The following is a 27,903-nucleotide window of genomic DNA, read 5'->3' as shown; positions in this document are numbered from 1 at the left end:
TTGTTTGTTGGAAACAATACCTTAGGGAATTTGGAACAACATGGGGGTTAAGAACTATGGATTGTGCCTTATGAAACTAGTGACTTCATAATGTTTTATATTAGAAAGCACCCACATGACTAGCTTGTCTAAGAAAAGATATTTTCCAAGTATGCCCTGAAGCAAATCTCTCTGTCTTTTCAGGTCCTGAATTGTTTGATTTACAGGCAGTATGGTTTCAATGACACGATATGATGACACTTGAGACCCTCACTGCATGACCTTGTCACAGGAGTGCTTGGAGTACCTGTCATCCTGGCTAGGAGACTGTACCAAGAGGTGACTCTTGGGGAACATGTGCTTAACTCAGCTGTCTAGAGAGGGAAGCAAGTTTTAAAGAATAAAATATAATTAGAGATAAAATTCTGTAAGTAGGATTGTTAGTCATGGTATGGAACAGTTTCCATGTAAATTTTGACATATCAATAAGGAGGAGTCTTTCAGACCATGTAACCAGTGGTATAAGGGTCATTGCTCTGAATGAGGCACTCTACAGAGTGGTAGGGACTGTTCCAATCACTGCCTGCTCTTCATAAATCTACACAATTGTTTATATTTCGCTGGGAATCTCAGAATCTTTGCATTCAAAATTGACCTTGGATCACAACAATTTTTGTCTTTGGAGAATATTCCGGAGATAAGATTCTCTAGAAAGTCACATGGAATTTCAGAGTCACTCTCAGGTTATTGTTGAAAGAGTATGGAACATTAAAGAAATGCCACTAAGTAGGAGAAGGGAAAATGTGGGCCTTTCAAAAAAGAGAAAATCTTGATTTTTACTTCAATCTCTAGCAAAATTCTAGACTCTTAAAGGGGGCAGTAATGAATATCTAGAATAAAAAGTAACGATCTGATAGAGCTAGTTCAGTTTTGACAAGAACACAATATTCCCAACTAACTTTCTTTCCTGTTTTGATTGGGTTCCTAAAGTCTCCCTTTCATTCGTTCATTCAGCCAGTCAGGCAGTCATTCAGCTAAAATTTATTTAGTGCCTACTATGTGCAAAGCACTATTTTTGGTGCTGTGGCTACAAAGACAAAAGTAAAACATCCCAGCATCAGAGTCTGTCTCTAATACTTAACAGCTGTGTGACTGGTGGTGAACCACTTGAAACTTGCTTTGTCTATCAAATGGGGATGAAAATATCTGTAATACATACTCTGTAGGGTTTCTTATAAGTCTCAAATGAAATGCTATATGTAATGTGCTCTTTACCCCTTTAGGTATTGTAAACCTACTGATTTTGCAGGTATTAGAGATGATATTTTCACCTGGGTTTCTGCAAAGCATGCAACAAAATCTCAAATGCTACTCTTATGGTTAAAATGGAGAGATGTGAACCAGATGGTAATACTATAGAGTTAGGCGGATTCTGGAATTATGTGGATGATTCGATCTAATAAGTAATCAATAGAAGTTCAGTATAACTAGCAGACTGCTTGCCAGTGGAGGACTTTTGCTATTTTTCCTTGGCCTAAATCCATTTAAAATGTTTATCAATAGCTTGGACATTGGATAAAAGACTGAATGGCATTTTTATCAAATTTAAAGATTAGACAAAGCTGGGTTGAACAGAGAATGCATTTATTGGATCACAAAATGAGAATCCAAATTAACCTTGACAGTGCAAGACACTGGGTGAAAATGTATTTGGAATAAATTTAAGAGGTAAATAAATATAATTTCTTAAGCTTAGGTTTAATAAATCACTTCACCCAGAGCAAAACTGAGAAGTCAGGACAATACAATATGCTGAGGGCATATTGAGGGCAGGGATTGTCTTTTGCCTCCTTTTGTATCCCTCTAATTTGACACTTAATAAATGTTTATTGATTGACTGATAAGATAGCCCTAGAAAATATCTTAGGGGTTTTAGTGGATCCTAAGCACAATAGGATTGAATTAACATATATTGTGGGATCTAAAAACCTCACGGAATTTTCTACTAATGTAGGAGCATTAAGAGAGGAGGGAGGTCCATCTTGCTGTGCTCCTTCTGTTTGGTTCATTGTACTCATTTCTAGTCACTGTATTTTATGCTAGTCACTGATAACCTGAAGTACCCAAGGGAAGATAATTGGCTTTTTCAAGGGCATTGCAATCCAAACCGTATGAGGATTGGTTGATAAAAGAGGAGATGTTTACTTTAGAGAAGAGAAGACTAGGCAGGGGTTTGATCATTGCATTCACATTTTTAAGGGGCTGTTATGAAGATGAGGAAATGGATTATTGTATTTTACTACAGAGGCTAGAACTAGGAAGAAAAGGTAGAAGTTACAGAGAGGTGGATGTAGATTTGATTTTAGGGGACAAACCCATTCTGACATTTGATACTCTCCATGAGTGAAATGGGTTGCCTAGGTAGCTAGTGATTTTCCTCTTCCTAAATATGTTCTTATAGAGGCTGGGCCACTGTTGGCCCTAGTTCTGGTAAAGCTTCTGAGAACTAAGTTTTCTAGATTTTAGATGCTGTCATTCTGTACTGTGATGTTCCCACAGTTACGTGGGGACTTAGCAGCAGAACCTAGATTCAAATCCAGGTTATCCCACTCAAAACTCAACATTTTTTTTTTCCTATTCCATCACAGTTGGATAAGAACCACATGGAAAATATAGAGTTTGAGGTGCCAGCAGGACAGCAAGGTGAATCTGATAAGAAAGGGTAGGGCTTGAGATGTGTCTCTCGAAGGTAGGTACTTGAAAGTGATAACCTAAACTTTGGAAAATCTCTTTAGAAAGAGAAGAAAGGGAGAAGGGGACTGGAGGCTTAGAGGACAGTAAGGGATGAATTAGAGCTTTTTAATCTGCACTGCTAAAGAACATCAAGCAAATAACAGGTGTTGTCAAAAGTGCTCTTAGTGAAAAATGACTCTGTAATATGCCCACAGGAGAGGAGGTTTTATATGCATCATCTATAAATTGCTTCTTCAGGTCAAAATTGTTCAAAGTAAAAGTCACAGAAACATTTGAAAATGTCAAAAAGGAAGTATGTGGTCTACTTGGGAGGGTTCACGAAACATTCTGTGCTTTGAGTACAAAGTCTGCACTTTTTATTTGAATCTTAAAATGTTTTCTTGAATGTAGACTACAATTTAAAGTAAAATTTAAATAAAAGGAAAAATGGTAGAGGGGGAGATATACCATTAGATTATTTAAGGACTACTTTGACATTCTGAATGAGTCACAAAAATCTAGAAAAGTATGATTTGTACAACTTATATTTTAATGCTTTGTACATTCATTTAGGAACCAAGTAATTTTCTATGAAATGGAAATGGAGTTATGAAAATGGACTCTGGCTATTTAATGAATATGCAATAGAAAATTCCCTAAATATAAGAACTTTTTTCTTTAATGTCTGTGGTATTTATTTTTTTTTCTTTTTCCTCATGAGAATTTAATCTGCAACAGGATATACTGAGATCTTTCTTGGTGACTAAGTGCATTTAGTGTCCATTGCTAAGAGCAACTACCAGTAAGGAATTTTGGCTTACAATAACCTAACTTGAAATTATCATGAGATGAGAGAACCACATATTCTTTGAGCAGGACATTCTTGTTTCTGAGTTCCGTAAGTATAGGAAATATTATTTTCTTCTTTTTACATCTCTCTGTCCCTATAAGACTTTCCCCATAGGAGATAGCTAATATATGTTTCTTGGATGAAATCTTTCCTTTTTTTTTCTTTCAATTTCAGCATTATTTTGCCTCTCTTTTCCCTAGTTAAATAGCTGGGTTTGTTAGAGGACTTGCATGTTGACAAAACATTATTATTTATTAGGATTGATTTTGCTTTGAACTTGGATTCCCTGAGTCTTAAATGTGATCTGCAGAGGGTAGGGGATTTGTGCTGTTATTAGGAGCACAGGGAAAAGAGTCTTCTTGGTCTAACACTTCCTATGGCTTCTTTAAGATACTAATCCTCCATACTACCCATCTCCCACTAGATTCAATGCTGGTGACAGTTCTGTTCTTACCTTTGTTCCTCTCTTCTTCATTTGCATTCATATCTCTAGATTGGGGTTCCTCTCCTCCCACAGATTTTAACCCTCTGTGAATCTTTTTCTTGATGCTGAAAGGGTGGTGTCCTCTTTTCAACTCTGACTTTTGATACTGATTACTCAAAATCTTTCCCTATTGGTGATGTTTGACATAAGATATTGAAGAGAATCATGGAAGACACATCCAAACCTGATTTGAAATTGCACCAATATAGATATTTCATCAAGGCCCTTACACTTGCATCTTTGGGACCTGTAGCTGCTTCCTTTGCTATTTCTCCACAGGCTTCCTGCACTCCCAAGCATGTGTAGGTTAGATGGCACTAGATTTTTCTTATCCTTCTGTCAGTGGTCATGTAGATATACTAAATGGTTTCCAAGCAACTGAACTTTTGACTTGGTTGCTTATTATCCCCTTGCTCAGCCCTCTGTTTGTATGCTTGCCTCCTCTGAGGAGGCAATCTATTTAGCAGCTATAGAGAAGTAAGTCCTCCAGACTGGCAATATATCAGGAACAGGGTACCCTGTAAGATAGATTTGGAGTTTGTTGCTCAACTCTCATTTCATTATTTTAATCTCTGTATCTATAATATATTTATCTAAATATAGATATGTATACAACCATATTCTTTTTATCTATAAAAATGGTTCTCAGATGTCTAAATATTTTCAAATACTCCATGTAGGGCCTTAATCCCTGTCTGATATAGTATGATGTATTCACAGTATATCTGAACATGTTTTGGGAATCTGGTCTATAGAACTGGTAATTTCCTACTAAGGATCATCTCATTGTCCCTTAAAGATAGCAGCCTCCAGTCCAGCATACCACCCTGTGATATTTAACTGTAATATAGGCTACTTGGGTGTGCTTAAGTTATAAACATGTGGAGGTATTTCTATTTGGAAGCATAGTATAAACACTAATTAGGAGTGCAACCAAAGAAATGGCAGCATCTTCTTTTGTGTCTCCTAAAAAAATGGGTGTGGATGGGATAATTGACTCTTGTGTGGATCAGAGAAGTATGTGACACTGAGTTAGTCAACAATCATACATGAAGTATTTACTATGTGTGCTAAGCTCTTTGGAGACCAAGAAAGACAAAACAATGCCTGCCGTCAAGGAACATTCTAATGGGGAAAACAATATATACATAAACAGATACATATAATATGACCAAACAATTGACAGTTCTGTTATTCCAAGAATTCATTGATAATGAATGGGAAGACTTATATGAACTGATGCAAAATGAAGTGAGTAGAACCAAGAGAACATCATATATAGCTGCAGCAATGTTGTAATACTGAACAACTTGGAAAGACAGCTACTCTCATCATTGCATTGATCCAAGAAAATTCCAAAGAACTCATGAAGAAAAATGCTATCCACCTCCAGAGAGGGAACTGATGAACTCTTTAATATCAATTGAAAGATAGTTTTCCCTTTATTTTTCTTGCTTTTTTGCAGCGTGACTAATGTGGAAATACGTTTGTATGACTTCACATATACAATGGGCATTGTATTGCTTGCTTTCTCAATGGATGGGGGATGGGGAGAAGGAAGAAAGAGAATTTGGAACTCAAAAAAAGAAAAAGAATTCATTGATTACCTCTTATACATCCAAGAGTCTTCCTCATTTTCCAATCTCTATTTCCTCTAGTCTAAATGCAGTAGGAAAGCTGCTTTCATGGCAGTGCCAGTGTTGCTGTTAGAGATTTTCTGTTGCTGCCATTCATCACAGTTTCCCCAAGCAGGCATTGTTGCCTCAGGGTGAAGAGGTGGCTAGCATCAGAACATAGACAAAGAACCCACTACACACATTCACATTATCTGTATCAAGTCCCATCATTGTCCTTACTTAGAGCTATAGGCTACTGACACTCCTTGGTCTGGACAACATGCTTGGATTCTCTTGATCATATGCTGTCTCACTCACATAAAGTGCAGGTTCTCATGAATACACACTGCCTTTCTTCCCTGAAAGTCAGTGCTTTCTCATCAATCTTTTCTCACCAATCTTTCCATGTGCTCCAGTGCTAGTTTGTATCATGATGCCCAGTGCACATCAAGAGCACCTTGATGACTCTGCAAGCCTATCAGACTTCACATAACCATGTTCTGGGCATAGACATTCTTCCTTTCATCACAAGCATCTCTCCACTCAAACATAGTCACTTAGTCTGCTGAAACCCAACTGTCTTAGGTTTTGAAACCTTTGTGATTTGAGAGGGCAAGGGGTATTCCATCATGCTGGTCTTGCCTTGAGATACTGCCATAATGAACTTCCTGCACTGAGTAATCAGGCCTAGGGGGGGTGGCAGAAATTAGAGCCACTGGATGAAAAAAAATACATGTTATTCATAGAACATCATGACTTCAGAGTCAAAAGAGACTTCAGTGATCATTTAACCCAAGACTCTCATTTTTTTGGTAAATAAAAAAAATCATTTTAAACTTAAATGCAACATGAGAAAAGTACAGAAAAAGAACATTGCCATGGGTAAAGCAGAACATAAGAGAGAATTTAATATAAAACAATACATTTCCATTTCAAGAAAACCCATATAATAAATATTACATACTTAATAAATACTATATTTTCAAACCTGCCCAGCTTTTCTTTGCTTCCGTATAATAGGTTTTTTTGCTTCTTTGCTGTGTATTTTTACTTTATTTTCCCCTCACCACCTAAAAGAAGGCTCCAATTAAATGTAGATATACACACACACCAACATATATGTGTATATATACATTTGCATACATATCTATTAACATGCACACATATACGTATACATATATGTATATATGTAAGAGAATACACGTATATTTCCATTTATCATCTCTTTCTCTAAAGATGGATGGAATCTTCCTTCATAAGATCAAATCTTACCATGTTTGTCTGAATCAACCAGCTCCAAAGCCCTCATTTTTTAAGAGCAGGAAACTGAATCCCATGGTAGTGAAAGGACTTTGACCTAGATCACACAGTTCTTAAGCATGAAGCAAGTTCATATGAATTCTAACCCCTTGTCCAATTTTATAGATGAAGAAACTGAGAAGAGAATTAAAGTATTTACCCCCATGGTCACAGGGGTGGCCAAAACACTGTATTCAGAGTCAAAAGACTTTGATGCATCATAGATTTGTGACTGTGGACGAGTCACAGGATCATAGATTTAGAGGTGATTAAGTGAAATTTGTTTACTTTATAAATTAACAAATTCAAAGCCTAGGAAAATTGAGTGGCTTTTGTAATGTGACACAAATAGCACATGGCAGAGTCAAGGTTCAAATCCTTTCTTCAAAAAGGAAATGTCAGCATTTATATGGTCCCAACAACTCTTGAGAGTGAGGTGATGTTATCCCAATTTATGGTTGAAGAAGCAGTCAAATAGAGGTTAGGTTACTTACCCAGGGTCAGTAGTTAGTATGTATCTGAGGCTGAATTTGAACATAGGACTTACTTCAGGACCAATACACTACACAATTTTACTGCATCTCATACAGTTTAAAGTACAACTCCCTTCAAATTTTGGGCAGAGACCTTAGAACAAGCAGAAATGAAGGAGTTTATATTATAATTGCCCTCAATGGGTTTATATTATGATTGGGGAAGATAATCCACAAAAGAGTGTTAGAAATGGGAATGTGATTGCTGTGTGGAGGCATGGTCAGGAGACAGCAGACAGAGCTAGTAACTTTGAGGCCTAGGACCCATCAGGAGGAGGTGAAAACACTCCTATCAGAGCCAGGAGATCCAGGAATAGAATCCAAGTTTCAGGTTGAAGGGAGAGGAGGAAAATGATCTGAGAGCTGATCATTTTGGAGATTACAAGAAAATGCTTAGAGGGAGAGGCACTTACATCTGGGGACATCCAGAAAGGCTCTATACAAGGTCTTACTGCCATTTAAAACTCAGAAAGCTATTAAAGCCTCAAAGTGCACTAAAGGGTTTTGGGTCACCCTGTCTAGAAGGTGGCACTTCCTGCATAACTAAACTTTTAAGAAAGCTAGAGATTCTAAAAAAGGTAGAGATGAAGAGGGAGTGAATTCCAGTCATGAAAGGACTACTTATACATAGGCTTAGAGATAAGCTGAAATGCCATATGTGAGGAAAGAAAGGGAGGGAAGAGGTTGGGAAAGAAGAAACAGGTATACATTAGGCTCCTACTATGTGAATAGAGTATTTTTGGAACTTTACAAATATCTCATTTGATTTTCACAACAACTTTGGGAGATAGGTGACCCTATCATTTTCATTTTATAATTGAGGAAATAGGTTAAGTGACTTGCCTAGCAATCAATAAAGGAAGTGATACAATTATGCCTGTGCTTTGAAAAATCAGTATGTGGGCATCTAAGTGGATAGTGCATTGGTCCTGGAGTAAAGAGGAAGGACTTGAGTTCAAACTTGACTTCAGATATATGCTAGTTATATCACACCATCCCCATTGTCTCATATATATATATATATATATATAAAGATATGTATGGTATATATACATATATAATATATATGTATCAATTTGATAGATGTATGACAGATGAATTTGGGAGGGGAGAACTAAAAGGGAGCCTGACTTGGAGGCTGTTCCAAAAAGTGATGACAATCTGCTCTGGAGTTGTGGCTTTGTGAACTGAGAGAAGGAGAGGGATATGGGAGCTCATAGAGATAGGGTCAGCAAAACTTGGCAAGTGATGGTATATTTGGACGAGAGAGGGAGGAATCAATGAGGATCCCAAGTTTTTATACTTTAGGGACTTAGAAGACTAGTGTTGCCCTTGAGAGATATCAGGAAATTCACAAGGAAAAAAGGCACAAGTTTTGGGGAGAGACAATGAATTCTGCATTGAACATGGTGAGTTTGAGATGTCTGTGGAACATTCACAGTGAAATGGCCATTAGCCAATTGGTAATATTAGACTAGAATTTGGGAGGGGAAATAGGTCTGGATATATAACTCCAGGCGTCACTTACACCCACACACACACACACATAAACACTTTCAGTTTCTATATACTTTAATATTTGGAAGTTGATATTACAAACCGAAAGAATTTAGAAGATAGATGATAAAAACAGGTCCAGGACTGAACTTTAGGGTTATACTCACAGTTGGGGGATGGAATACAAATGATGTCCTCAGAAAGAAAACAGAAATAACAACCAGGCAAACAGGAGGAAAAACAAGAGAGAAGGATCCAGAAAACCCAGAGGGGAGAAAAAACTCAATAGTGATGTTGGGTGGACATTCCAACTTGCTATAGAGAAGTCACGAAAGATGACTATTGAGGACAGTTAAGAGATAACTTTGGAAAGGAAAGTTTCAGACAAATAAGGAAGTGGAAAGTTATCTTGCAAATGGTTGAACAGTGAATGAAAAAAAATGAGAAATGGATCAAGGAAATGAAGCTTTTTCAAGTTATGCTGTGAAAAGGTTGGAGAGATGTAGAATGACAACTTTAGAATGGGCTGGAGTGAAGGGGTGGGATTAGAAAATACATTGAATAGGAGGTGGCTTCTCAAGTGTCCCTTGAAGGATGCTTCAAGTTCTAAGATGCAGAGGCAAAGCATTGAAAAATCGATCCTCCAAATTCTGGCATGAATGAGTAATTTCCATGGGGCATCTCACCCTCCAGAAATAGCACTGTTCCTTGAATTTTACTTGAGGTTTTTATTATTGTGAGGATGTTTTTATTTTTTCCCTAGCAGTAACCTAGTATTGATGGTCTAAGACAGGTCCACTGAAGTTTCTGTTTTTGTTTTTGTTTTATCCAAGTGGCTTGTAGGCCAAAATAGCCTGCAAATCACTGTTTCAATGAACTGAACTAACTAATTGGCTTGAAGCTAAAGTGTAGCCTGAAGAGAGACAACAAGAGTCCTTACCTATCACAGTCCTTATATCTTCAGAACTGACTTTTAAACTCCTTTTCTCAGCAGAGACTTGCCTGACTGATAAAAGACTTAAGGAGATTTCCTGTGGATAATGAATTTGATAGCTTTTCTCCCCCAAAGAGTTGAAATCATTAGAAATAGATTTGATGACATCCCGGAGGGGGTTCATTGGGGTCATCAAGTTTCAATGTGTAGGTTTTTCAGTAAAGGCGATTTGACAGGATTGATGGTTGAGTAGTTCACTTGAACAGCAGTGCTTCAGAATGAATGGCTTTCTCTACACCTATGTGTAATGGCTGTTGACTACCGGTTTAAATTCCTGCCTAGAAATAAGCATTTTAGCTCAATCCTATTTAACTGATGTTGAGGATAAACAGGAGCAGATACATTAAGAAAACTGTCACAAAATAGAGAAATGAATAGGTATACCTAATCAATATAAATAGCTACTCTTAGTTGTAAATCAGATTTTAGAGGAGCTACATTAGCTCAGGGCTTGAATACCTTACCCTCTTTACTCACTGCTTCAAAAGGCAAATGTGGAAAAAAGTACTCCATAAAATGATTATAATAAAAACCTAAATTTTTTTTTGCATTTTTATGTATTTTGCTGGATCTCAGTAAGATGATTCAAACGATCAGCAATCTCACTGATGTGCATAGTTCTTCCCACAGTGTAGATATCAATAAATCCCCATCTTACCCTAGGCTACTTATAGACTTTCATAAATGCTCTATATGAGTTCCACCCAACTTGTTGAATGCCATTCTGTTTCCTTTGTTTATTATTTCTGTTTCCAATTATATGTAAAGATGATTTTCAGCATTCATTTTTGTAAAGTTTTCTCCCTCCTACCCTTCCCTCAGCTCACCCTAGATATTATGGAATCTGATATGGGTTATACATGTGCAGTCATGTTATATATAGTTCCATGTTAGTCATGTAGTGAAAGAAGAATCAGAGAAAAAAGGGAAAAATGAGAAGGAAAAAGCAAAGTAGAAATTTAAAAAGGTAAAAATTGTATACGTTGATCTCTATTCAGATTTCACAGTTCTTTCTTTGGATTTGGATGGCATTTTCCATCACAAGTCTTTTAGAATTGTGTTTGATGGCTGTATTTCTGAGAAGAATTAAGTCTATCATAGTTGACCATTGTACAGTATTGCTGTTAAGGTGTTCATTGTTCCCCTGGTTCTGTTCACTTCTCTCAGTATCAGTTCATGCAAGTCTTTCCATGTGTTTTGGAATTTGCTTGCTTATTGTTTCTTCTAAAGCAAAAATATTCCATTGTCCTCTTATACTTCAGCTTGTTCAGTCATTCCCCAATTGATGAACATTCCCTCAATTTTCCAATTCTTTGCCACTACAAAAAGAGCTGCTATGAATATTCTTATAGGTGTGAGTCTTTTACCCTTTCTTCTGATCTCTTTGGGTTATAGACCTAGTAGTGATATTGTTGGATCAAGGGGTATTGTGCCCTTTGGGCATATTTTCAAATTGCTCTCCAGAATGGTTGGATCAATTTACAACTCCATTAACAATACATTAGTGTCCCAGTTTTCCTACATCCTCTCCATTTTCTGTCCTATTGGCCAAACTGATGGGTGTGGGGTAGTACCTCACTTGTTTTAATTTGCATTTCTCTAATTAATAGTGACTTAGAGCATTTTTTCATTTGACTTTAGTTATCTTTACTTTGTTCCTCTGAAAACAGTCCTTCATATTCTTTGACCATTTACCAGTTGATGAATGATTTGTATTCTTAAAAAATTTTATTCAGCTCTCTTATTTGGGAAATGTCTGTGAAAATTGTTTCCCAACTTTCTATCTTCCTTCTAATTTTATTGTCTTGGTTTTATTTGTGTAAAAACATTGTAATTTAATGTAATACAAATTATCCATGTTTCATTTTATAATGTTCTCTGTATCTTATTTGATTGTAAACTCTTTCCCTCTCCATACATCTGACAGATAGACTATTCCTTGTTCTCCTAATTTTCTGAGTGTTTAATATGCTCAGTTCTTTCTTATTTTTGATTATTAATTCATTAATGCCCCCAAATTAAATTACTCACAACCCAAACCTCCTATTTCTTATATTTAGTGTAATTTAAGTGAACTTTCAATCTTGTTTTTTTCTTTGTCATTTTTTACTTCTTTCTACAGAACGTTGGGGAATGTCATGTTAAAGTTTGAATATGGTGGCTCGACTGTGATTGATGGAGAAAAGAGTCTGTTATAATAATTTTGGCAACGCTTTTCCATTTTTCTTCTGTCCATTGTCATCATTCCACTTTCTTCCTTAAAGCTTCTAGGGCTGATCAAGAAGAGATATTTTTTTTTCTTCAAACTTACTATAAACTTAACCCCACCCTCTCCTTTTCTCTTTATTTTTAAATGCAAAATTACTTAGAATCTTGTGCCATCATCCTCTGTAAGATTTTACAAATGAGTTCATATAATGAAACAATGTTGCCCTCAGCTGCCATACCTCTTCATTTGGTAAGTAGATCAAGTGTTAAAATGGCTAAAGATATTTCTATGGTCTTTTTTCATTTTTTTTCGTGGAGTGATTGGTTTAAATAGAGTAAAAATCTTTTAAAAAATTGATGATTGTCTGGCCAGTCAATGGTCATTGATTTCCCTACCTGGGGAGTAATAATTGTGGTAAAAATAGAAGTTTTTGTGTCAATATGCAACTTGGGATCATTAAAATTGTTGCATCATTTCCCAAATGCAAATTGTCTTGCTCTCTCAATCCTATTTAGTTTCAGCAGAGATCATTTTCCATTTTCAGTGTCTGTCTAAAATAGATGTACTGATGTAACTCAGAATAGATGTACTGATATACATTGATGTAAGGCAATGGACTGCCCATCCAATTACATGCTACAATCTGGGCAATATGCATCCTTTATGACCTTGGTTTTTGTTTTGCCTCCATAAGATCCATTGAGGAGTCCCTGTAGTATTCTCGGGTTTGGTGCAATCAGCACATCTGATATAACTCTTGACCTTCTGCCCTTGAAGAATGGAGTCATGTACTCTTCAACGTCCTTTGAGAAGGGAGGACAGAAGAGATGTTTGCTTTCCTTTTCTACCTGGCTGTCATCATTTTGGACTTCTTTTACTTCTTTACCATGCCCCCTTTCCCCTCTTATTCATCCCAATAGTTTTCAACCTCTTTTGTGTGTGTTGATCTCTTCCATCAGATTATAAGCTCTCTGAGGATAGAGACTGTGTTTCCTTTCTGTGTTTGTATATTCAGCATTAACCTGCCACACAGTAGATGCTTAATAAATGTATATAGACAATTGATTGATGAGTACACTAGCAGTAGCTAGCGTTTTCCTGTTTAGAAGACACGTCCTTATATCAACTTAACTCTTGATAGAAGAGGGCTTTCAAATCTGGACTCCAATTTCTCAGTCTGAGGCACTTTCCAATGAACCATGGCGTGTCATTTATATCGTTTCATTTCTGATTTAGGCAAAACAAAAATATTTGACATGAGGCTAGAATTAAGAAAGTGCTTTATGCATGTTAGCTAAGATCAGCACGATTATCATTATTTCAATTATTTGGTGTTTATATGCCTTGAAGTGTCTGGTTAAATATATGACATTCCTTTTGCAACCTGAAGGTTGCTGAAGCTCATTGAATTAGGTCGGGATTAAAAGAGTCAGAAAAAGGAGTATGTCAGAGCCATGACTTCCAAGTTGGAAAGGATTTCAGGAGTCATTTAAGCTAAATTGTATTGGAGCCCAAGTTCTTTTGATGACTTTGCTGCCATGAGATCATTCAGATCTGACTTTTGTATGCTTATTGATTGGGGACTTATCCTTTCTTCAGGAAACCCATTTATGGATTCGACGTGTGGTCTCATTGAAGTGTTATGAAGTTTATTGTTTTATTTTTCCTGATATCAGGTGGTAAAAGAGCCATTTTATAATGGCCTCCCTTTGCCCTTTGCTCTTATATCTGTCCTGTGATGTTAAATAGAACAACTCTGGTTTCTCTTCCATAACATAGATTTGTTAGTACTGAAAGATGGGTGTTACGGCCTTCTTAAGTCTTCTTATCCCCAAGCTACACATTCCTACTTCCTTCATTTGCTCCTCATATGGCATGAATTGAGTCTTTCTCTTTACCTTCGTAATACCAAACATTATTATGGTTGTGGGATAGGGATGGGTAAGTATCTCCAAATCATGTATTTTCAATATCCCGTATCCTCACTGGGCCCTGCCTTCATCTAGTCTTTAGTTTTGCCACTGATCTCTGTAGTACAGTATAATAGGCCAAAGATGTCACACATATGGCTGTTGGCTGCATGTTGCCCACAACACTCTCTAGTCAGACCCCAATCAGCTTGAAATACAATTGTGAAATAATTAACAAAATAAATAGAAATACAAGAAAGGGATAATGTTACTGTGTGGTTTGCTAAGTCAACATGTACTCCTTACCTATTATTTAGTACCTCCTATTTCAATCTGAGTTTGGCACTACTGCTGTAGGCAATAGGGAAATGATTTAAGAAGGTATGTGATGTGGTCTTATCACTCCATTGTCCCAGAAATATGCATATGATGCCAGATGGAGCTCACTATATCCTCTTGGACTACTGAATAGCTAGAGAATCTTGAATGCCACAAACACATTTCCTATTTCCTTACCTTAGATGAAATATGTGCCCTATCCTTCATGACCCAGTTTACCTTTAATCCTTTTATCTTTTCTATGAAATATCCCCTGATGCATGCTTTAAGAAATTGCATATATACATATATATTTTTTCTTCCTGAAGTAACGCTTTGTGTTCAATATTTGTTATTTTAGTTATTTGTTCATGTATCTTATCAACCATCATCACTACCATATCTCTCTCCCAAATACTAAAATTTTTCTCTAGTCAATGAATCTCCTACAGGGTATTGTTTAGTAAATGGAGCTGACCTAGCTTCCCAGTACATTAAAGGATTCATTTTATATAACAAACTCGTCCATTTCTATCATCCCTCAATCTCCTTGCTTGTCTTTTGTTCTTTGCACCTAAGACTTTATAAATGACCATTACAATCACAATACCAATTCCTGACAAATTGTCCTCATGTATCAGGCCAAATAATTCGACATTTGGTCATTTTTCATTCATTTTCAAAAAAAAATATCTAAGCTAAAAATAACTAATTGCTTTTAGAACAGATAGGTTCAGCCTTCATGTCTATAAGGTGGAGGATGAGATTCTAGAGAGCAACATCAGCAATAGAAATTCTTTCATTTGATTCATCAGAAACTGGATTCCTAGCCCCAAAGTAGAATTTGGGAACATGTTATCTATATGAATTGACTGTCCCTGAATATTTGCTCATTTCTCATTTTTTTCATAAACGATATACATCTGGACTTTTTTAGATGTAATAAGAAAGTGAAATATAGCCCAAGATGGCTTATGAAGTAGAAAGTTTCCTGAAAGTTTCTTGGTAAATTTCAAGTTCAGACTGCTGTATGAACTTGCCCAAATATCCTGTCTCTTTTTGAGCCCAGTGTTTGGAGGTCAGAATGACATGAACCTGCAAAGGGAGGCCAGTTCGCACGGGGAGGGAAAATGAAATTGGTTACATCTTGTAACCCAGAAAACTGATGTGCTGTATGTCTGTTGGTTTGGAAAAGTCAACTTCCTGGCACCATGGCAGGAGTTTGTGGTGATGAGCAATAATTTTCCGAAACATTTGGGTAGGTCACTCTCATTGCAAGCAGATGTTTCCTGGAAAAACAAAATACAACAATTTTGGATCATATTTGCTCAGTCCCTCCTGTGTTTTTGCCAATACTTCTACCAGCTGGACTGTGGGAGATGTTTGCAAAAATGTTTGCATTTCCCTTCTGCCCCCCACAAACCTTTGTTTCCCCACTGTAATGCCTGAAACAAATGTTCCTGTTTGAGAACTGCTTGCCAATATCAACTGTGAAGACTTGTCTTTCCTTATGGTTGGTTGGCCTTATCTCATGCCTGTATTTTACAGTAAGTGATAAAGGAAAGCTGATTAAAATTTCTCTGCTGAGTGAGACAGGTAAGAAAGCAAGGATCCCAAGTAGAAAGAGTGGTCAGATCTAATAACATTTGAGATTTTCTCCTCACTTACAATTTGTGCCTTATGCAACCTTTAATTTGACATTGCCTCAAAACTGCTTCAAAGTCTGATCTGTTCTATATTCCTTCTACCATTGGTACTGATACTTAGAGTACCCAGCCTTCTTTCCTATTAGTTTAAATGGAAATAAATATTGAGTTTCTCTGAACAATAACTTAAGGGATAAAAATGAGAGTTTTCAGATTTAGCTAATCAAGGAGTGTTGGCAGCCTTGAAGAGAACTCTGTAATGCTTAATTTGTCAAGTTTCTACTTTGCCTGAGTGAATAGAAGTCAGTAAATTATGCTATAAGAAATTTATTTAAAACTCATAACGTTTAAGATGTATCTTAAATTTTGTCCTGATTTGACTCACTGGCCTACACATCCTATATCCTGTTCAAAGGTTTAGTACTTATATTCAGGGAAATTACTATGAAATCCAGAAGAATTCTGAATATCCAACCACTATAACATATTATGTTCAATATAATGTATTGACTAAGTAGGGAAATAGATATTTTAAAAATTTATGGCAACAGGGTTGACACAAAGGTTTTCAATAACCTTCGGTTAACCATGAAATTAGATTAATGGGAATTTTTCATTCTCTTAGCACTCTGATTATTTCCCCCTGTTTGCCTCATTTCACCTCATTTGTAGAATGACCTGAAGTAGGAAATGGCAAAGCACTCCAGTATCTTTGCCAAAAAAAACCCAAATGAGGTCAGGAGGAGTCAGATATGACTGAAACAACTCAACAACTACAATAGCCAGATTTTTTTACAGTATGACTTGCAGACCTGGCATTTACCGTCTCATACTTTTATTTTTTTAATCAAGTCAAGTTTACTTAACAATCTATGTCCACTAAAAATGATAACACCAAGTTGCCCATAATGAGTTCAAGTTTACAATCCTGAATGAACTACATCCAAGTGGTGAGAATAATAGACTGAGGTGACTGTTGAGTCACTGTCAGAGATTATTGAAGAGAGATGGGGAATGGAAGAGATGCTCTGGGACTGTTGATGAGTAATTGTCCTGATTCCCAAAAAGGAAAAGAGAGCGAGACTTGAAATATCAGGTCAATGAACTTTGCTTTGTAGTAAAAAAATCTGGACTGTGTTATTAAAGGAATGATTTGTTAACATCCAGAGAGGGAAGTATTGATAACAAAGAGCCAGCATAGGTTCATGTTAAACTATCATTATGTTCCTTTTTAAGAAGATAATTAGATTGTAGGGCCTTCTATGAACATTTTCAGCAAAACATTTGAAACTTTCTCATGTTATTGTTATAGACAAGATGGAGATATGTGACTAGATGGCAGTAAAATGAAAAAAAAAATGACTGTTTCCTCATCTGTAAAATTATCTAGTGGAGGAAATGGCAAATCCTTCCAGTACCTTTGCCAAAACAGATCAAAATGGGGTCACACAAAGAGCTGGGCAATATGGAAATGACTGAACAATAACATGAAATTAAAAGTTTAGATTTAGATTTGAAAATTTTTCACAATCTGGCCTCTTCCTACCTTTTCATTCTTCCCATATTTTTCCCCTCCATGCTCTATGATCCAGTCATATGAACCTACTTTATTTTTTTCACACATCTCTACTTCAGACTGTCCCCCAAATCTGAAATGTTCTCCTTTTTCACTTCCACTACTTTGAATTCCAGGTTTTCTTTTAGATTTACCTCAAAGACTTCAGCTAACTGAAGTCTTAACCCAGTCCCCCAGCTCTTATTGCATACTCCCCAGAAATACCTTGTAGCTGCTTTCTAGGTATTTTTTACTTTATCTCTATATGTCAGTGTATTTACAGTTGAAATATGCATTCTTTTAGAGAAGGAATAGCTGTAATTTGTCTTTGGCACATAATATATCCTCAATGAATGCTAACAGGATTTTGACTTCTGACTAAGATCAGTTATTCCAATTAATCAAGACATATTTCCCTTTGGTGTTATTTCCATTACAATTAATGTGGTCATTGTACATATTGTTCTCCTGGTTCATTTTACTCAAGTTTGCATCAATTTGTTCAAGTCTTCCAATATTTCTTTAAATCCCTCTTAATTGCTATTTCTTTTGGCAAAATAATATTCCAAAACATTTGTATACCAAAATTTCTTTTCTTTTTTTGTTTTGTTGCAAGGCAATGGGGTTAAGTGACTTGCCCAAAGTCACATGGCTAGGTCAGTATTAAGTGTCTGAGTCTACATTTGAACTCAGGTCCTCCTGTCTCCAGGGCCGGTGCTCTATCCACTGAGCAACCTTGTTGCCTCATACAAAAATTTCTTTAGCCTCCATTCCCTAATCGATAGACACCCACCTTGTTTTCAGGGTTCCCCCCTTTTTGCTGTTTGTTTTTGCTTCCAAAAAGTGCTGTCATGAATTTTGGGGTATATATGAAGTCTTTCTATCCTTGATTTTTTTTTTGGGGGGGGATAATGACTAGTCATAGGATCTCTGAATCAAAGGGTAAAAAAATTAGTGATTTTTCTTACATAATCTCAAATAGTTTTTCAGAGCTGTTGGACCAATTTATGCCTCCTCATTACGTTACCTGTCTTCCTATATCCCCTTAAATTTTGACTGTTTCCATCTTTTCTAATCTTTGCCACTTTGAAGGGTGTGAATTGAAAGCTCAGAGCTATCTTAATTGGTATTTCTTTTATATGGTTCATCGTTCATAATTTGCCGTTATCCCTTTGAAAGTTATTCATTTCCATTGACAGCTCTTCTGTTGCGAAATGATTCTTACTCCTATACATTTGTGTCTATTCCTCTGTATAACTTGTGTAGGAGACTTAGAGGTATTTGTTGCATTCTCCACCTCCCACCCATCCTTGATTTCCCCAACTTGATCTTTCTCTTTCATTTTGCCTCTGTTGGTTTTTCTTGGAGAGACTTTTTATATCTTCGAAACAGTCTTTATTTCTGTAACTTTTTAATAGTAAGTCTTTCTTCCCTTAGGTGTCCTGATATGCATCCACAAATACTACACTTTCATGTCTCAGTAAAAAACTAAGTCTCATTTCTGAAGGCAGACTAGCAAAGGACTGAGAGGCTACTCCTCAAAATCTGGCTACTTGGTGATAAATGAATCATTTGACCACATAAAACAAGCTACTCATAAACCAAACCAAGTACCCAAATAACATAACAACAAACAAAATTCAAATGTTCTTCAGTTTTATGTGTCCTCCTCCCCAATTTATCTGAAGTGTTAATAGCATGTGTTTGAAGAAGGGAATGAGATTGCTAAGAATTATATAATTTGAAGATTGTTGATGAATTTTAACTTGGTTATTTGTCTTCTGAGTGTGAAATCCTTTCCCCATAGCCACAGTTAGATATGCTACAAGAAGAAATAAGACCTTTGCATTGAATTTACAAAGCATCAAAGTCTATGTCGATTCTAGTTGGAGGGTCTTCTCATGTTCTTTGTAGTGCTCTATACCTCTTCCTTTGCAATCAGTGTTGGTACACAAGTTGCAATCATCTTCAAGAAATATCAGATCAATGAGTTTAATGTTAATTTTTTTAGGGTTTTTTTTTTTTTTTTTTTTGCAAGGCAATGGGGTTAAGTGGCTTGCCCAAGGCCACACAGCTAGGTACTTATTAAGTGTCTTAGGCCGAATTTGAACTCAGGCCCTCCTGACTCCACAGCCGGTGCTCTATCTACTGCGCCACCTAGCTGCCCATTAATGTTAATTTGAAGGAAAAAATCTAGACTGTTATTAAAGGAATGAGTAGTTAATATCAAGAAAGGGAAACATTGATAAGAAATGAGCCTGCATAGGTTCATGTTAAAATATTTTTATTTTCCCTTTTATGAAGATTATTAGGGGCGGCTAGGTGGCGCAGTGAATAGAGCACTGGTCTTAGAGTCAGGAGTACCTGGGTTCAAATCTGACCTCAGATAATTAATAATTACCTAGCTGTGGTTGGGCAAGCCACTTAAACCCATTGCCTTGAAAAAAAATTAAAAAAGATTATTAATATTTTATTATTTCTTCTTTGATTTATCTATTTCAGTTAACAGTATTTTATTTTTTCCAATAACACGTAAAGATACTTTTCAACATTAAATTTTGTAAGATTTTGCTTTCTGAATTTTTCCCCCCGGCTCTAAGACAAGCAATCTGATATAGTTTATGTATAATCATGTTAAAGATGTATTCTTTTTTTCTTTTAGAAAAAAAAAATTTGGTGATATGTACTTTGTTGGAGAAGTTATTTGTGTACTGACTAGGAAGTCTTTTCTATTAAAATGAAATAGAAAGTAATAGCAGATATAATAGAAAAGAATGCATTCTTTAACTCTGATATCCTATTTGTAATGACAGTTATGTCTGACCAGGATAGGGTTTGATGCTCAATGTTGAATTGTTTTATACATTGAGGGTCAACAAACGTTTTCCATAAAGGACCAGATTAGGAGAAAAAATTGAGAAAGTTATATGTACTTATTGTACAAAAGATAAAACAAATTTCTATTTTTTTGTTGTCAAAGATAAAACTATAATAACATTATAAAAAATTAAGTTTTTTTAATACAAGTATGCTACTAACAAGAATGAAATTCTTTTTCTAGGGATAATTCTTGCTTCCTTGAGGTTTAAAGTTAGGGTTATAAATTTATTCCTGTTAATATTCATTTGTAATGAGATTTTATAAATTTCATTTTGGAATATATCTTTTCACATAGACAGGTATAGCCAAATACTGATATCAATCTATGAGTTTGTGATTTTAATTGACTCTAAAGGCTAATAGTCTCAAAGAAGTTTGTTTTCTCTGAATATATTTCTTTGGTTGCTGCAATCAAACATGATTTAATTTAAGTCATTGGTAAATGACTTCCCTTGCATAGCTTATAAATGAATCATTTGGAAACTTACTTGGGTTGTAGACTTATTTTCATTTTTTAATTTCTGTTGAAAAATTCTTCTCTAATGAGATTTTTTTTTAATTTTCTATTTGTCTGGTGGCTGCTTTCCTGTGACATGGAAATACTGTGATGAGTGCATAATCTGGAAATGTTTCATATTATATTCATTTAAACCAGCTATGCTATCACTGCTTAATAAACAAAATACTGTGCTATCTAATTCAATAACAACATAATCCATGCTCCACTGTGCCTTAAAAATGTGACAATTGAAGTCTACTTTTCTTTTCTTGTTGTGACGTGATGAGTATACACTGGTAATAAAAAGAATGTTGTGGTACAGAGGTCCATGTTGGTACTTGAAATGCTGTTGACTTATAACAGCATCACTATAATTTGTTACTACTACTGAGAAACAGTGCAAAACTGAGAGCTTAGCCACATACAGACACTGTTGCATCTACTTAGCTCTGCCATTATAGCATGAAACCAGCCATAGACAACATATAAACAAATGAGAGTGGCTGTGTTCCAATAAAACTTTATTTATGGATGTAGAAATTTGAATTTCATATGATGTTTATGTGTCACAAAATATTCTTCTTTTGATTTTTTTCAACCATGTAAAAATGTAAAAACTATTCTCGGCTTGCAGACCATCCAGATACAGGATGTAGCTTGTTGACTTCTGGCTTACAATGTTGTACTTCTTTTGCATATTTTTTTGGCTCTACTTCCTCCCCTTGTGTCTCTGAATTCTTCATATTTGCTGTTTCTTATGGCTTAGTAATATTCCATTGCGATCATATACTACAATTTGTTCATCCATTCCCCAATGGTTGAGTACATATTTAGCTTCCAGCTTTTTGTTATTATAAATAATAGTGTTATGAATATTTTTGTATGGGACTCTTTTGCATTCAACAATATCTTGGGATACAGTCCTAGCAGTGGGATCTCTGGGTCAAAGCACAGACTTATTTGAATCAACTTTTAAAAAATTTTTCCAGAGGTGGGTAGGTGGCGCAGTGGATTGAGCACCGGCCTTGGAGTCAGGAGTACCTGAGTTCATATCCGGCCTCAGACACTTAATAATTACTTAGCTGTGTGGCCTTGGACAAGACACTTAACCCCATTGCCTTGCAAAAACTAAAAAAAAAATGTCCAAATAATTTTCTATTGTGATAGAATTTACAGCTCTACTACCAATTAAATTGGTATGACTGCCTTCCCATAGCCCCTCCAGGAATGAATTTCCCCTTTTATCATCTTTGCTAACTTGATGAAAACAGTGTGATCCTTCATAGATGTTTTAATTTGTGCTTCTCTGATTATTTGCCTTCCTTCTTTCCTCGTTCTTCCCTCTCTTCTTCTCTTCCTTTTTACCTCTTCCTTCCCATCCTTCCTTTTTCTCTCCTTCTTTCCCTCCTTCCTTCCTTCCTTCCTTCCTTCCTTCCTTCCTTCCTTCCTTCCTTCCTTCCTTCCTTCCTTCCTGTCTTTCTGGTTTTTTTTTTAGGTTTTTGCAAGACAATGGGGTTAAGTGGCTTGCCCAAGGCCACACAGCTAGGTAATTATTAAGTGTCTGAGACTGGATTTGAACCCAGGTACTCCTGACTCCAAGGCTGGTGCTTTATCCACTACGCCACCTAGCCACCCGCCTTCCTGTCTTTCTCATGGATCCTCACCGCTATAGTTCAACTATACTAACCTATTTGCAGTTTCTTGATGTACAGTGCTGTGTCTTCCACTTTTAGATCATTTCTCATTTTGGGAAGTTATTCATTCTCCTCTACTTACTACAATCTTTGGTTTTCTTGAAAAATTCAGTTTAAATCTCACCTTTGAAATGTGACTTTTGTTAGTTCTTTTGCCTCCTCCCCCAAACGAAGCTACTAGTGACTTTCTCTCCATCTACCCTGTCTATATCTTGTGTATACCTATTTAAGTATATACTATATCCCCTTAAAATGTAAGTAAGCACTTAATAAATGCTTCTTGATTAATTAATGTTAATAACGGTAACATACAATGCTCTCTTCTTTCTATTACCACAGAGTTCTGTCTTGATTTTTCTTGTTCTTGCTTTTCTCTTCTGCATGCTGGTCCTTCCTTGAACCTACATGACTTCCCTATTTCTACCTGCTTTAACTGTCCTAGGGCCACTCCATCCCTTTCCTGCTTTGACCTGCGGGACTGGTCAGTTCCATTCTGCTTTTTTAGAATTTTAGATGTAGCCCACCCTGACCAAATGTATCTTGTGGCTTTCCATTTGGCCTCAGTTGAGCACCTAGGTTTATCCTCTCCTATCCAAGATCACAGAAGACTAGCACAGAGAGAGAGTCATGAATCCGTATCAAAGAGTCAGTGAACAGAATCTTCTTTCATACCTTATCCTTGCTCACAGACCTGCAGCAATGGTGAGGTAGGAACCACTGACAATGATTTGCATTTCAATGTTTATATCTTTGAGTCCCAATCCAGGAGACCATTTACTTCCTTCAGAGCTCCAAAGACCATAGGCCTTTGAGTTACCAGGAACTTTTAGTGCCATCTTCCCCTGCTCCTTCATTTTATACTTTGGAAAGCAGAGGCCTAACAAATTGAAAAGACTTTGATCAATGTCCAACTGAACCTGGATTCAAGCTCAGCTTTTTTGACTTCGTGGCCAGAATTCTTTCAGCTATATGAGGCTGGCTGAGCTCAGGACTCTTCCCAAGACTTGGACTGCTACTCATATTTTCTCAAGAACTTAATGAGGAGATTAATGAGCTATTGTTTGCACAACATGCCCAGTATTTTCTGTTGTTAGAGTACTTTTAAAGAAATGTACCAATGTAAATTCATCCTGACATTTTAATCATTTCTCAGTAAATTATATTTTTATTGATTTGCTGCTATATCTAATTAGCCTTTTTTTCCTGACATAGGTCCTGCTTCATGCTGAAAAAGTGCTTCTGGGAAAAAGTATGAATGTGACTTGTTTCCTTGTTCTATGCTGCAACCTTACAGCAAGCAGCAATTAAGGTTCAATATATAATTATCTGTGGGATAACAAGGAACATGGAGCACAATGGTATTATCAGACAGGTCTGTGATACCCACTTTTAGCATGTACATGTTTCTCTGGGTTATAAGCTTGGGACTTCTAGTGATATGAAGAAAACCCTGCATCTGAGTCTCATTTGTGCATTTAGTTGTTGTATGATCTTGGGTGAGTAGTTTGAATTTCGTTCATTTTCATTTTTCTTGGTAATTGTGACTATAGGTGATTGTTTGGATGAAGGAGGATTCTAATACTGGTATTCCCTTGAGTTATTGGGGACATCAGATGATATTGTATATAAAATATTTTGATGTGTCAGTCATTATTTCTATATAAAATGATGTCCTATATTTTATGCATGTGACTTAGTAGCTATCTTCAAGAACAGAATCCTCTTTTGGCCAAATGCCATCATATTAAAGTTCATAATTATTTAACTCTTATATATTTTAAGGATCTATGATTTTGAAGACTCAAGCACATTTCCTTCACCAATGCTGATTACATCCGTCCCTAATAGTCCATCATTAGTTTCTATAGATAAGAAACCTCCTGCTTCTGTCAGTTGCTACCTGTGCAGCCTTCCTCAAGACATTTTGTCTTTTCTGAACCTCAGTTTCTTCATCAGTGAAATGGAAAGGGCAAGGGAGTTGGACTAGATGGACTTTGGGGTTTCTTTTCACTCTAAATCTATGATCCTGTGGTCTTTCTTTGGCTGACCTTTTTAATGAGCTTCTCCTTGGATTACAAACCCGGAATCTAATGCCAAGCAGGCCCTCCAAGCCCTTCTAGTTTGGTAGAATCTGCCAACAATTGGACTGAACTTGTATGCCTTTCTGGAGCCCAGGGTTCTCACTGGGCCAAACTGAGACATTGGAATAGGCCTTTAGCGGAAGGGAAATTCATAAGGCTTTCACCATCTTTATATCCATCATGCTGACTGATTCCCAGCCAAATAGTTATAGAATCCATAGGCATTTCAAATCTTGGTTATAAAAGGACTTGAAAGATCACTGAAGCCCACTCCCTTATTTTGTAGGGAATTCAATTCAGAGTGCCCACTATATTCCAGACATAGTGCTAGGCACAAGAGGGAAAAAGACAAAAAGAAAATAGCCTCTTGCTTAACAGATCCAGAGAAGGAATGCAATTTGACAAAGGCAAAGGAGCAAACGAATGGTAAATGTGGAATAAGCAAAATTCCTTTATGCCATCCATTATCACACTGCCCCCTTTCAACTTATTTCTTTCTGCTGCCCATAATAACCTATTTTCCTCTTGCTGATATTGGTTACTCAGGATCCCCCCCCCTTTAGTGAAATCCTCTGCTTTACTTCCCCTATTCTCATAATATATCTGTCCTTAGTGTCCTTAACTTAGGTTCTAGTTCTGGAGACAAATGGCCAATGAGCAAATGGAAAATCATAGGTACTTATGTGTTCTGGAGTATCTTTGTGATCTCATGTGATGAGTGAGTTCTATTTTTCTAATTTATTTATTTTCATCTATATGTACATACATATTTCCAAGTTATGAAATTTCCCCTCTACCTCTCTTTCTACCCCCCCCACCCTCAGCAGGGAACAGTCAGGTTAGCATTTTACATACATATTTTGTTAAACATGTTTACAAATTAGTCATTTTTGGCATGAGGAATTAGGATTAAGGGAAAGAGATACATAAAAGATATTTTTTATAAAGTGTTCATCAGATTTGGAAGGGTTTTTTTTATTCTGTTTTGTTCTTCTTCCTCTGGATGGGGATAACACAGTCCATAACCGATCACAGTTGTACTAGCTCTCTGAACTGCCAAGAACTGCTGCTTCCATCAAGGTTGTGATGAGTGAGTTTTAAAAGATGATGGAACTTGGTGCCAAAAGTGATGTAAGAGTAGACCTAGAGCACTTTTATGGATGTGAAATTCCTGATATTCTTATCAGCCTTATGTTTAGTGCACTGACTGATTCTCAGTCACATAGTCATAGAATCTTGGGTCCAAGGACCCAGCTCTGAGGACTCCCCACTGCCTCTTTTCATTAGGACAGAAAGTCTTTGCCCAACCCAATGGCTTTAGCCATGGAAATCTCATTTTCTTCCAGGCTTCTCCAAAGATTTCCTCTGTCATGTCCTAGCTCTTCATTATGTGAAGCCTCACTCCAGCCCTGGGATTCACATCCTGGAAGTATCCCCAATTGCCACAGCTCTCCCTCTGTTTAGATGGCTCTTCCTAGATCCTTTATTTAAGGAGGGAACTAAGGCCACCATGGCTCATTCTTCTTCACACTGCACTCTGGGATTCCCTTCCCAGATCCTCCATTTGGCTCCTCACCAGCTTCTTTTTATGACTTCTCCATTCGGATGTAAACTCCTTGGGGGGGGGGATGTCTTTGTACTTGCATTTGGATTCTCACTATCTAGCACTGTGCTTAAGCATTTTAAGACATGCTTATCGTTGACTGACTGATTGAAGGAAGGAATAAGGGGATAGAGGAGATACATAGTGGTGGTCTATTTTAGTTCCTATTCATATTTTGGAATTCTGAGATACACTAGGACTTTCTTATCTTATCTGCTGTAAAATGAAACCTTTCACCTGTGTTTTCCCCTTCATCAGTTTTGTTTTGGTAACTGAACATTAATGGGAAGTTGTCTCTTCCCCATTCCCATCCTCCATAAGAAGAAAGTCTTATCTCTTTTTGTTTATAAACCTTGCTTTAAGGTTAGATAGAAGGGGAAAACCATCATCAGGCCTGGGCACACAAGATCCATCCTCTTTGTAATGATTTGGCTGCTGGGTAGTTCTTGATCGAAAGTTTAATCTACAGCTGGGGTGAAGAGTGGTTCATTGTATTTTCTGCTCAGCAATTTTTAAAGGATACCTCCAGGTACTGCTGATTGACAAATGAGATGCTGTGTGTTTGAAGGAGAATGCTGTATCACAGGCTGCCATTAATGTCAAAACGGTGATCGACTATTTTAATTAAGAATATAAAGAGATCCTTGATAACAAGGAAAAACTGAGTGAAAGAAGGATTTGAAACATTTACAAGTATGTCCAAAGCTATTGGGATATTTCAGTCATGTTTTTAAAGATGCATCTCTCCGTTCTGTGATTTTGGCAATGAAAAAGGTTGCAGGGTTATGAATTAACTTCCTTCTCTGACAGTGCTGTATTACTGAGAGATTTGTGAGGCTCAAAGCAATATTTTACTTGGGGCCGCAAACTATTGTAAAGGACAGAATCCTCCATCCCCACCATCGTTTTTACTTATATGGTCAATAATGCAGTGGGAAAGGGCATGCACTTTGATTTTGTTTATGAAAAGTAAGTCTCCTTATCCATCCAAAGTTACAAAGTACTCCAAAAGTTCAAGAACAGAATGATGAACCCAGTGCAAATAGTTATGATATGCATAAACTTTTGGGGTGATTTCAGTAAAGCAAATTGTATTCTTCTGAAAGTCTTCTAAAACTTAAGCCCTGCTCCTTTTCACTCCCCCCCCCTTTTTAGCTCATTCTTAACCATGGCCTTGGAGAGTCTCCCTTACTTCTTTGAATCATTATTTCTTCATGTAAATTATGAATAAGAGCATTCTGGTATACAGGGTAGAGACCTAGCCTTGGACCCAGGAAGACCTGGATTCAAATTTTACTTTTTTTTGGTTTTTGCAAGGTGGTAGGTTTAAGTGACTTAAGATCTCACAGCTAGATAATTATTAAATGTCTGAGTTTGGATTTGAACTCAGGTCTTCCTGGGTCCAGGGCCAGTGCTCTATCCACTGTATCACCTAACTGCCCCTCAAATCTTACTTCTTATGCATATTTGGTCCTGGACAAGTTGTTCTATCTGTGATCCTGGACTATTTTCTGAGACATGAA

This window comes from Macrotis lagotis, chromosome X (assembly GCF_037893015.1).
Source record: "Macrotis lagotis isolate mMagLag1 chromosome X, bilby.v1.9.chrom.fasta, whole genome shotgun sequence".
Lineage (NCBI taxonomy): Eukaryota > Metazoa > Chordata > Mammalia > Peramelemorphia > Peramelidae > Macrotis > Macrotis lagotis.
This window is presented reverse-complemented; position numbering follows the sequence as displayed.